Here is an 11598-nt window from a genome sequence, read left to right on the forward strand (position 1 = left end):
GTGAGCCACCATGTGGTTGCTGGGATTTGAACTCTGGACCTTCGGAAGAGCAGTCGGGTGCTCTTACCCACTGAGCCATCTCACCAGCCCTGAAGCAGTTTCTTAAGAGTACAGTGCTTAGTGATGCTTACCACGGAATCAGCAGTCAATAGATACAAACGAGTGAGCCAAGTGTAAATGGGAATGAATTGAGTTAATGAGTCCGGACCCCTAAAAAAATTATTATTATTATTGTTATTATTTTGAGACTTCTACGACTGAGAAGGCGCAGTAGTGCCATCCGGACGCCAGGGGGAGCAAGAGCACAAGCTTTTCAGATACCGCGAGACTTGCCCCGCGCCCCGCGACCTCGCCAGATCTGTTTCGGAACCTGGGGCGCAAGGAGCTTTTCCTTTGTGTTCCAGCTCTGGCCGGCGGCGCGAGAACCACTTCCGGGTCGCACTGCCGGAAGCAGGAAGTTGTTGGCCCACCCTCCTCGCCCGGCGGCTGGTGTCCCCGAGGCGGGAGGAGCCCGAGAGGGCGCGGGCCCGCATGTGAGTGACTGGGGCCCGAGGCCGGGAGGGGGGAGGCCGGCCGTCCTCCGCGGCCGCCGCTGCCTCGCGCCGCCCTCCTCGCCACTCCAGTCTGCGTTCTGCTGACTGACAGCACCCCGGGCTGCTCCCCGGGGCAGATCCCCTCTGACATCTTCCCCGAGGCTCCGCGGGGAGGGAGACGGGGTCCGACTCTGCTCGAACTTGGTTCGCAGACGTGGCGGCCGGGTCCGAAAGCCCTGACCCCGCACGCCAACCTGTCACAGATGCCTTAGCATCACCCCTGAATGACCCCTTCTTAGACATCTTAGCCCAAATGTTAAGGAGGAAATATTTAATTTTATTTATATATTTATTTTAACGTGGACTTAATGTGATAAACTTGGCGTCTCAGAACGTGGCATGGCGCACTGACCCGTTTGCAGTCAATCGCCTGCCAGTACAGAGAAAAATCACCTGCCTAGTGTTTCCTTGCATTTTAAGATTTAAACCTTGTAAGCCATGTGTCGTGAGTATGTTATGTCAGAAACATACAGGGACCCGTTTTTCTTTTCTTTTTTTTTTTTTTTTTTTTTAAATTTTTTTTTTTTTTTTTTTTTTTTTTTTTTTAAGATTTATTTATTTATTATATGTAAGTACACTGTAGCTGTCTTCAGACACTCCAGAAGAGGGCGCCAGATCTCATTGCGGATGGTTGTGAGCCACCATGTGGTTGCTGGGATTTGAACTCTGGACCTTCGGAAGAGCAGTCGGGTGCTCTTACCCACTGAGCCATCTCACCAGCCCCCCCGTTTTTCTTTTCACAGTGCCAGGCACAGCACAGTATCTTTTCACAATCGAATGGAAGTACAGATTCACAAACTGGGTTTCGGTGGCTGCAATTTTGCCAAGATTTCGAGATTTCCCTTGACAGCTGGCCATCACCGAAAATAGAATATATCATTCCAGTCTTCATTGGTGATATTAACTCTCACCGGAGACTACACATCCCACTGTAATTATATGTCTATGTAGGCTATTGAATAGCTGCGTAATGGGTAAAGAGGCCACAGGAGTTCTAAGAGGCCTTACATGAAGCAGAAAACAGATGTAAAGAGAAAGACAAGTATTTATGATAAGGTATGAAGGCTTTGAAGCTGAGGGAGGCCTGGAGCTAGACTTCACCATTGAGGTGAGCTTGGGAATGAACTGGAAGATGGTCCAGAAGGACAGGTGGCCACATCAACAGTGGCAAGAAGGGGAGGATCTTGCCGGGCTTGAGCTCCAGAGATTGGTAGGGGTTCTCTGCTGTCAGCCTTTAATGAACACACTCATGGTTACATGGGCAATGGGGGCTCTTGTCACTATAGCTTTAGAAGTCTTCATGGGGTTCAAGTGAAGGTGTTCGATTTTTGCCACTTTCTAGGGCATATGATAAGTTGGTTTTTTTTTTTTAAAGATTTATTTATTTATTATACGTAAGTACACTGTAGCTGTCTTCAGACACTCCAGAAGAGGGCGCCAGATCTCGTTACGGATGGTTGTGAGCCACCATGTGGTTGCTGGGATTAGAACTCTGGACCTTCGGAAGAGCAGTCGGGTGCTCTTATCCACTGAGCCACCTCACCAGTCCGATAAGTTGGTTTTATTTAGTGTGTTTGATAATGGTTCTCCTGGTGTGAATTCAGTACCCTTATGTGTTCATAGAGTCCTAATTTATTTTGATAAGTTATTTGATAATTTACTTTGATAAGTTAAGGTTGGTTTGGTTTGGTTTTCCTCCCTGGCTAGCCTGGAACTCACTCTGTAGACCAGGCTGGCCTCCAGCCCTCCTCTGCCTCCCAGGTGCTGGGATTAAAGGCGTGTGTCACCACATCTGGCAGCCTCGATAGGCCTATAGGTGGAAAACTCTGTTTATTAACTTTTAGAAGTAAGTAGTTGTCAGTCCGTTCTGGGTGAGAGACGCTAACAGGTGGTGGGTGGTACCCTATGCACAGTGAGGCGTGGTGTGGTCTTCCTGCTTCTGCATTTCCACTTAAAATAGAGCCAAATGCTGCTTTTATAGAATGGAGTCACCTAGGGCAAGGTACAACCTGAAAACTGCTGTTTCACACAGAATGTAGTAACACATAACAAGGCACACACAGCTTACAACCCCACACATTTTATGATCTGAAAGCCTGTATCGCCTTGGTATCGAATGTTCTGTAGTCATCGCACTCTTGGTAGAGAGTACTCCTACATCTTCAGATTCAAAGCCTTTCCGTTGTTCACTGGGTAGTTCCCAGTGTGGAATGTTTTACAGACCTCTCCCCCATTTGGTTAACTCGAAGTTGACTTGTTTCAGTTTCTCTCTTAAGAACACACAGGGAATGAGGGTTGGCTCAGTGGCAGAGCGCTGGACTGGTATGCGCCAGGCACTGCTCAGGTCCCAGTACTGAAGGGAAGCAATGCAGATTACAACTCAAGTCATGCATGCTGACGACTGCCTTTAATCCCAGCACTTGGGAAACAGACTACATGGAACAGTTTCTTAAAACCAAACCATCCCCGAGACCCCCAGGTATACATGTACATGTATAGTATATGTATACACAGGTGGGCGTGTTTGTGTGGAACGTTCACCTTTGCTGCCTTGCAGTTTGGGCTGAGTGTTCACACATCCCAACTTTTATACCAGAAAGAGCCAAACTCAGGTCCTGAAATAGCAGTAACTGCCCGTGGTCAGGGAGCCCTCCTGCAGCCTGCATTTTCTCCATTCTCCAGTTCTCTGCCTTGGATCATTTTTCTGTGACCCAGTTTGAGTGTCTGTCCTCTCTGTCTATTCTCTGACATTCAGAAAAGGTGAAGGTGCTTGCTTCCAGGTCTGCTGCTCACTAAAGCGACACCAGGCTGATGTGTATCAGAAGGAAGAGCACTCGGGGAACCACGAGACATGGTTTGGAGACAGTGTGCATTGGCGCTGGAGTTACAGACAGTTTTGAGTTACTGGGAACTGTGGTTACTGGGAATTGAACCAGGATCCTCTAGAAAAGTAGGCAGTGCTTTTAACTACTGAACTCTCTCTCTAGCCCCAAGTTGTTGTTGTTGTTGTTAATATTCTGAGTGAGTGTATGCACCACATATATGTAAGAGGCCAGAAGAGGGTTCAGGTCCCCTGAAACGTAGGGGTAGGGCTTACACAGTTGTGAGTTGTTGTGTGGGCACTGAGAACCGAACCCAGGGCCTCTGAAGTATTAGTAAGCGCTCTTAATCTCGGAGGTGTCTGTCTCTGCAGTCTGTGTTTTCTCCATTAGTCGGCTTTGAAGAACTCACAGTGTAGATTGGGAGGAGATGGAGGAGGAAGAACAAATGGATGGGTGCTATGAGGTTCAGAGGACAGAGTCCATCTAGGGTGAAAGCTCAGAGAGCGTGCCTATTGACGGAGCACTGGAAGACAGGCTTTTTAGGAAGATGGCTGTGAACTAGCATGGTAATAGAGACGGTGAAGACGGCTTAGTGGAAAAACAGGACGGACCAAAGAGGAGGCAACTAGGCCAAGTAGGCTGGGGTAGGGTTTAGACGTCATCTTATAGTCGTTATTAGTAAGTGTTTCATTTACTTGGATATTAGAACAAATTTTGCATGTACCATCGTGTAATCCTCAATTGGAGTAGCTATAATTATCCACCACCACCACCCCTCTTTTTTGGATACAGGGTCTCATGTTTGAGGCTCCAGGCTAACCTCAAACTTGCTATGTAGCTGAACTCCTAATCCTCCTGACTCTAATTCTGACTCTAGTTGAGTGCTGAAATTACAGATGTGTTCCCCACATCTGGTTTATTATCCCTTTTTTATAAGTGAAAAATTCTAAGATTTAAGGAGTGTATCAATAAATAGAAGAAACTAGGTGAATCCAGATTTCTCCAGCTCTCGCTCCTGTGTCCTTAGCAACCGTGCTAAATTGTACCCCAGAAAGATGTAGGGCATCTTGAAAGGTGTGTAAACCTGACCCACTGTTTAGAAAACCACTGTCAGCCGGGCTGTGGTGGCCCACAGCCTTTAATCCCAGCACTCAGGAGGTAGAGGCAAGCGGATTTCTGAGTTCGAGGCCAGCCTGGTCTACAGAGTGGGTTCCAAGCCAGCCTGGGGATAAATAAACAAATACATAGAAAAACCACCTGTGAATAAGAAAAAAGTTAGGCTGAAGATAAAAACTGGAAACATAGAGATGACTGTTATCTCTGTGATAGTCCACGGTAGAAAAATTTTTTTAATTATTTATTCTCCTTCTCCTCCTCCTTCTTAATAATAATCTCTGTCTTATGGCCCAGATTGGCTTGGAATTCACTGTGTAGACAAAGCTGGCCTCAGACTTGCAGAGATCTTCCTGCCTCTGCTGCTGAGTGTTGGGGTTCCAGACGTCATACCTATATCATTCAGTGATGATTTCATGGGCAGGAATGAGGCAGAAAGGAGAGTTTCCATTTAAACTCAGAGGACTAGTGTCTTCATTAAAAAGGAAAGACAGACAGAAAGGGAGGGAGGGTCTAAGGGATAGCTCAGCAGGTGAAAGAATTTACTGTCCAGTGGAACGACCTGAGTTTGATCCCTGGGACCAACATCTAGGACACAGTCAACCTCCACATGTGTGCACGTACACAGAAGAAAGTAAGCATTTGAAGAGGATGGGGAGGAGGCTGAGCTGACAGGATGACAGGTTCAACTACACACGCCTTCCTCAGTGGGGAATCAGGTCAGCCCCGTGGGCAAATAAGAGGTTGGCTCTTGAGCTCTATAAAGAATTGTGGGCTGAAGAAGATTTGGGGATCACTCACTGCTGTAGTGGAAGCTATGGAAGGAATGGGAAGATCAAGACAACTGCTACATAGTTATCTCTGGTGTGAGAGAGAGCAAGACAGGTATGCCAGGCTGAAGGACTGAGGGAAAAATGGGTGCTGACGGCGGGTACCGCGCAGAGGTCACATAGAGCGGTCACTGAAAAACGCTCTTTGGACTTGGCACCAGGACAGCCATTGGTGACCAGTGAGAGCCAAATTGGCCAAGTGAGAGCACAGGCATGTGATTCAGCAGGTGAGTGGAGGAAGACAGGCCACCCCCTCCTGGATTTAACTCTGAAGAGAGGGGAAGGAGAAATCCGGCATCCCGGCATTATAGTTCCCCGGGGGAACAGTGTTTAAAGGCAGAAACAGGAAAAGGCAGGGCTCAGAGGAGAGAGAGGTAAGTTTAAAGATGTGCAGACTTCTGCAAGGTGAGAGAGAAAGCAAAATAAGTCAAACCAGGAATGTTCTGTGTTGAGTAGGTCAGAGCCAGCAGCCAAGGCTATCGGAGATCTTGGAACTGTGTAAAGGTGTGTGTGTGTGTGTGCGCAGAGAAAGGCATTTAATTACATACTGAGCAGCAGTAGAGATTAGTAATTTTAGTGGAAATGGCGGTGGAGCAGGCCATTGTTACATGGGAAATTCTTATGGAGTGCTAAAATATTTAGAGATAATTTAATGTGTCACAGTTAACTTCAAATGAATCTGATAGAAACACAGCCAGGTGTGGCGCACACCTTTGATCCCAGCACTCAGGAGGCAGAGGCAGTTGGATCTCTGTACGCTTGAGGACACAGTGGTGGTCTACAGAGCTAGTTCCAGGACAGCCAGGGCTACACAGAGAAACTCTATTTTGAAAAACCAGAGAGAGAGAAATAAATAGGGGGTTGGGCAGATGTGGGCCAGTGCTGACAACAGACAAGTCTAAGTGAACACTGTGTGGATGTTCATTTCTGCTTTCCAGAAATCTTTCAGATTAAAGGTTTGAGGGAAGATAGAGAATGGAGGTGCATCCGTGGGGTGGTGCTGCTATGTGGTAGATCTCTGTAGTTTATTCTTTATAACTAAAATTTTATTACACTTAGTGTGTGTGTGAGAGAGAGGGGGAGGGAAAGAGGGAAGGGGAGGGAGAGAGAGAGAGGGAGAAAGAGCGTGAGCTAGGGTCATGGAACACCTGCTGTGGGGTGAATGTGGCCGGCAGAGGACAGCCTGGAGGAGATGGCACTCTTTCCACCTGTGGGTCCTTAGGATCAAACCCAGGTTATCAGGGTTGGCAGCAAGCACCTGTACCCACTGAGCCATCTTAGCAGCTCCTAAAACATTGTAATCTTTGACGATTTCCTGGGTCTCCTGGCCCTTACAATTTCTGTGTCATGGAGTGGTTCTATGTTTAAGTAGTTCATGTTAGTCCTGTAATGGTGTCATGCCAGTTTTGTTTCCTGTGTGACTTTTTCACTAAGCATTTCCTTCTCAAAGACTGAGTAATTTTCCACTGTATTTACAACCACCTTCCTCACTAGTATTTGTAACTGCTAATCTGTGAGTGGACTCCTGTCTGGCCTGTGGTGAGCGTGCGGTGCAGGGATCTCCGCAGAAGCCATATCTCCGTCCTTTGGCGTGCTCGTAGGATTGCTTCTGTTGTTCATTTCCAACACTACTCTAGCATTTTCTGCTTTTGTGCTTACCAATAGTGAAAATATAGTGTTGTAAAATTTAAGTACTTATAGTTCTAAATTAAAATTATTACTGTTTTGAACCACAGAAATCGTTTTAATATTTTATCAGCTACTGTCCCTTAAGTATATTTAGTTTTCTTTGGTAGTTTTTGTCTGTTTCTATTTACTTTGGACTTTTGAGACAGGGTCTTTCTATGTAGCTCTGGCTTTCCAGGAACTCAATATGTAGACTTGGCTGACCTCAAATCCACAGATCTTATTGTCTCTGCCTCTCAGGAGCTGGGATTAAAGCCATACACCATTATGCCTGGCTCTTGGAAGTTTTTAATTGCAATCTAATGGATGTATTGTTCTCTTAGATAGACTGTCTTGAGTCATGAGAACCTTGGGATGACATTGAATGGAATGTATGTATGGAGTGTGCACACCATCCCCACTAGGGAACTAGGCAGAGGAAAGAACTCTGGGTATTGCTCTCATTATTAGTAGCTGGGATGTGTGCATTAGCTAAATGGATCAGTATTGTGACTTAAAATCGCTGGGCCGCCACAGCCCTTCATGTCAGTGTTCAGGACATGTCATGTCACTGGAGGAACTGTTGCAAAAGTGACTATTACATTTATTCTCTCTCTCTCTCTCTCTCTCTCTCTCTCTCTCTCTCTCTCTCTAATACAAGGCAGGGTTTCTCTGTGTAGCCCTGGCTGTCCTGGAACTCACTCTGTAGACCAGGCTGGCCTTGAACTTAGAAATCTACCTGCCTCTGCCTCTGCCTCCCAAGTGTTAGGACTAAAGGCATGTGCCGCCACTGCCCAGCCATATGTATGTAGTGCCCACAGAAGTCAGAACAAGGTATTAGATTCCCTGGAATTGGAGTTACAAGTGGTTGTGCACCATGGTGTAGGTGCTGGGAACCAAACCCAGATCCTTGGTAAGAGCCCCAAGTGTTCTTAATTGCTGACCTATCTCTCTTTCCCATTTGCCCATGTTTTTGAATCAGGATTTTCTTACATAGCCCAAGATTGCCCTGAACCCAGTATGTAGCTGAGAATGGCCTGGAACTCCTGGTGTTCTTGCCTCCCAGTTGTGGAATTTCAGGATGGTCCTACCTATGCTCAGCCCTCCACAAGCTTTTTCCTAACAAGTTCTGTCCCAGCAGTTCTACGAGCCATGCTCCTGTGCTGCTTCTACGGGGACTGAGGCCCAGGTGGAGTTGTGGGGAACAGCTCAGCAGAGCTGCCCTGCTTCTGTTCCTGAAGTGTTCCCCCCACCCCTGCAGACCAGGGTCCTAGCTCACCCCTGCAGGCCTTTCTTTTCTTTGAGCAAGACCATTCTTTTGTGGTGGACTGTTTGGGCCCTGTGTGATGTTGCCTCTTTACCCACTAGATGCTAATAGGACTCCGATAATTTTGACAATAAAAACAAATAAACAAACAATCCTTACCTCCAACTTTCAGACATCACCAGATGTGGTAATGACATCACCTAAGTGATCACAATCACTTTAGGTTCAGAGCTGCTGTCCTGAAGCAGCCGCTTTAACAGGGGATGTGCCTTTGTTACTTCCATTCATTTTACAGTGCTGGGGCTTGAACCCATGACCCGAGTGTGCCTTTGATCCACGGGGAAGAAGTGTGAAAGCGTCACCATTTCATCAGGCCCCACTCCCAGACCTGTAGGAACTCAGTACAGTGCCCCCTTGGCTGTAGTCCCTGCAGTCAGAAATGCTCATTGGGCAGTTGCAGCAATAGGCAGAGCCTGTGCTCTGAGTTGTGTGCCCTTCTGAGTAGCAGGCTGGACTCATTCAGTATTCCCGTGTGCGTGTCTGTCACCTGCTTGTTAGTAACTTCGCAGTGTCTGGTCCCCAGCATAACCCTTCCTAGTGCTGTTAAGTAAGACGCCTATGTCCTTCCCCTCATGTGACTTGTGTATACATTTAGCACCTCACAGAATCCTAAGAAGGGTAAGTACAAGACATTTGAGAACGAGACTAGAGTCATATGACTTATTATTAGAGTGTATTGTCACTGTTCTATTTTGTCATTTGTAAATTATACTTACTCATAAGTGTGTCTGAGAGAACCTGGTGCCTGACAGTTGAGTACTACTTCAGGCATACACAGGGTCTTGAAACATCTTCCCCAGCATCAATGGAGGACAACTGTCTGTGACGGGTGGGACAGAGGCCGCCGTTCCTAACTCCCCTGGTGACCCTACCTCTGCCCTTGCAGGGTTAAACCACTGTTAAGGGATCAAGCTCAGCCTTCTGAACTTCCCTGCGAGGCAAGCTCCCTTCTGCCAGGCTGGACCCTCACTCTGGAGGTAAATGGATTGTCTGTTGTCAGCCTCAGCCACTCCACTCATCCTTCTAGTGCTCGCTGCCTGCTGTGACTTCCTGCTTCCAGTTGTTATCTAATTAACATTGCAGCCAGCTCCTAAGATTCTCTCTGTATGATCATTTTTTTTCCATATTTTTTATTGGGTATTTATTTCAATTACATTTCCAATGCTATCCCAAAAGTCCCCCATGCGCTCCCCCACCCACTCCCCTACCCACCCACTCCCACTTCTTGGCCCTGGCGTTCCCCTGTACTGAGGCATATAGAGTTTGCACGACCAATGGGCCTCTCTTTCCACTGATGGCCAACTAGGCCATCTTCTGATTCATATGCAGCTAGAGACAGGAACTGGGGGGCGGGGGTGGTGGTGGTAATTGGTTAGTTCATATTGTTGTTCCACCTATAGGATTGCAGATCCCTTCAGCTCCTTGAGTACTTTCCCTAGCTCCTCCATTGGGGGCCCTGTGATCCATCCAATAGCTGACTGTGAGCATCCACTTCTGTGTTTGCCAGGCCCCGGCATAGTCTCACAAGAGACAGCCATATCTGGGTCCTTTTAGCAAAATCTTGCTAGTGTATGCAATGGTGTCAGCATTTGGAAGCTGATTATGGGATGGATCCCCGGATATGGCAGTATATGATCATTTTTAGTCTCCAGTTTAAACAGAAGAATGCTGTCTCTGGAGTTACTGTCACAAAGGCAGTATCATCTTATTCTCCTTTGCGTGTGCTGGGGATTGAGCCACTGCTCTGAAGCCCCAGGCCCTCCCCGTGGGTTTCTCACACAGCCACTGAACCGCTGTGACCCGTGGCTGTCTTTCCTTGACAGCTCTCATTTCTTTTGGTCCAGGGACGCTCCATCAGAGTAGCAGCAGGAGCTTCACAGAGATCTCCTAAGTCAGTGTTCTTTGGAAGGTTTCCTTTTCAGCTGGAGGGAGTACAGTTATGGGTATCCCAAGCTTGCCTTGAACTTGCATTGTAGCCAGAGTAACCTTGATCTTGTGATCCTCCTGCCTGCACCGAGGACTGTTTCTTGCAGTGCTAGGGATGGAACTCAGGGCTTTGCGCACACTGAGCAATCCTTCTACCAACTGAGCTACATCCTTAGCTCCAGCCCCTCCCAGTTGTGCTGGGGTCACAAGATTTGTGCCACCAGTACCTGGCTTGGAAACACTATGCCTTTATTTGTTTGGTTTGCCCTTAGAGTGGATCTTAATGCTTTCTAGTCCGTTCTGGTTGCTCATCAAGGGCTTTATGGACAGAGTAAGGTCCACATGCAGCTGACTGGCTCAGATGCATCTTTTCTTCACCCAGTAATTAAGACATTGACCTGGGTGACCTCAAATGATTGTTGTATTCCACACATACTAACAAGTAGTTTACAGCTGGGAACACGTGCAGTAAGAGACTCTCTATTGGAGGCCAGGCATGATGGTGCACGCCTGCCTTTAAAATACCTTTATTTCCCTGTTAGTGTATGTGGGTGTTTTGTCTATGTGGGTGTCTGTGCATTATATGCATGCGGTGTTCTCAGAGGCCAGTGAGGCATCAGGTTCCCTCGGGCTTGAGTTACTAATGGTGCGAGCCACCATACGTTGCTCTGAATCACACCCAGGTCCTCTAGAGGGGAAGCCATCACTCCAGCCCTCATACGTGCTTGTGGTTCCACACAGAGCCAGGAGGCTCTCCATGAGTTTCAGGCATGCATAAGCCAACCTAGATTTTCTGTGAGTGGAGGGTGAACTCCTGGTCCTCCTGCTCCCACCATGCGCATGCGTGTCACCATGCCCAAGTTTACTCAACTCTGAGGACTGAACCTTGGGCCTCATGCATGCCAGGCAAGCAGCCTGCCAACTGGGCATCCCCAGCCCCAGGCCTGTGGATTTCTAAAACAATCCTTTTATGATTTCTCATGTCTATCCTCAACCAGCTATTATCATTCTCTTTGTCACCAAGTATATGCAAATCTTTATTATATGTACCAGACATTGACCTCTGGTAAGGATCTATACATCGTATGTATCCTGCCCTCATAGAACTCAGACACCAATGACTGGGCAGTGGGAGACAGAACATAGTAGAGTATAATAAATGCCACAACAGGGATAAGTTCAAATCCATAAATACATATTAGCCTTTATTAAGATATAATTTGTTGCCGGGTGTGGTGGCGCACGCCTTTAATCCCAGCACTCGGGAGGCAGAGGCAGGCGGATTTCTGAGTTCGAGGCCAGCCTGGTCTACAAAGTGAGTT

General features: G+C 47.3%; 1 protein-coding gene across 2 annotated transcripts in view; it reads left to right on the forward strand.

Moving 5' to 3' along the window:
• The first annotated feature begins 331 nt into the window (after positions 1-331).
• C17H6orf89 (chromosome 17 C6orf89 homolog) overlaps positions 332-11598 on the forward strand; it is a 34953-nt gene continuing 23686 nt past the window's right edge. Inside the window, exons 1-2 of one of the 2 annotated variants that reach the window (XM_021149844.1) lie at positions 332-533; positions 9237-9327. The gene's annotated coding sequence lies outside the window, so the exon portion shown is untranslated. Of the gene's footprint in view, positions 534-5558; positions 5733-9236; positions 9328-11598 lie in introns of those variants that run through there. The other variant, XM_021149845.2, reaches the window with a different exon arrangement.

This window comes from Mus caroli, chromosome 17 (assembly GCF_900094665.2).
Source record: "Mus caroli chromosome 17, CAROLI_EIJ_v1.1, whole genome shotgun sequence".
Lineage (NCBI taxonomy): Eukaryota > Metazoa > Chordata > Mammalia > Rodentia > Muridae > Mus > Mus caroli.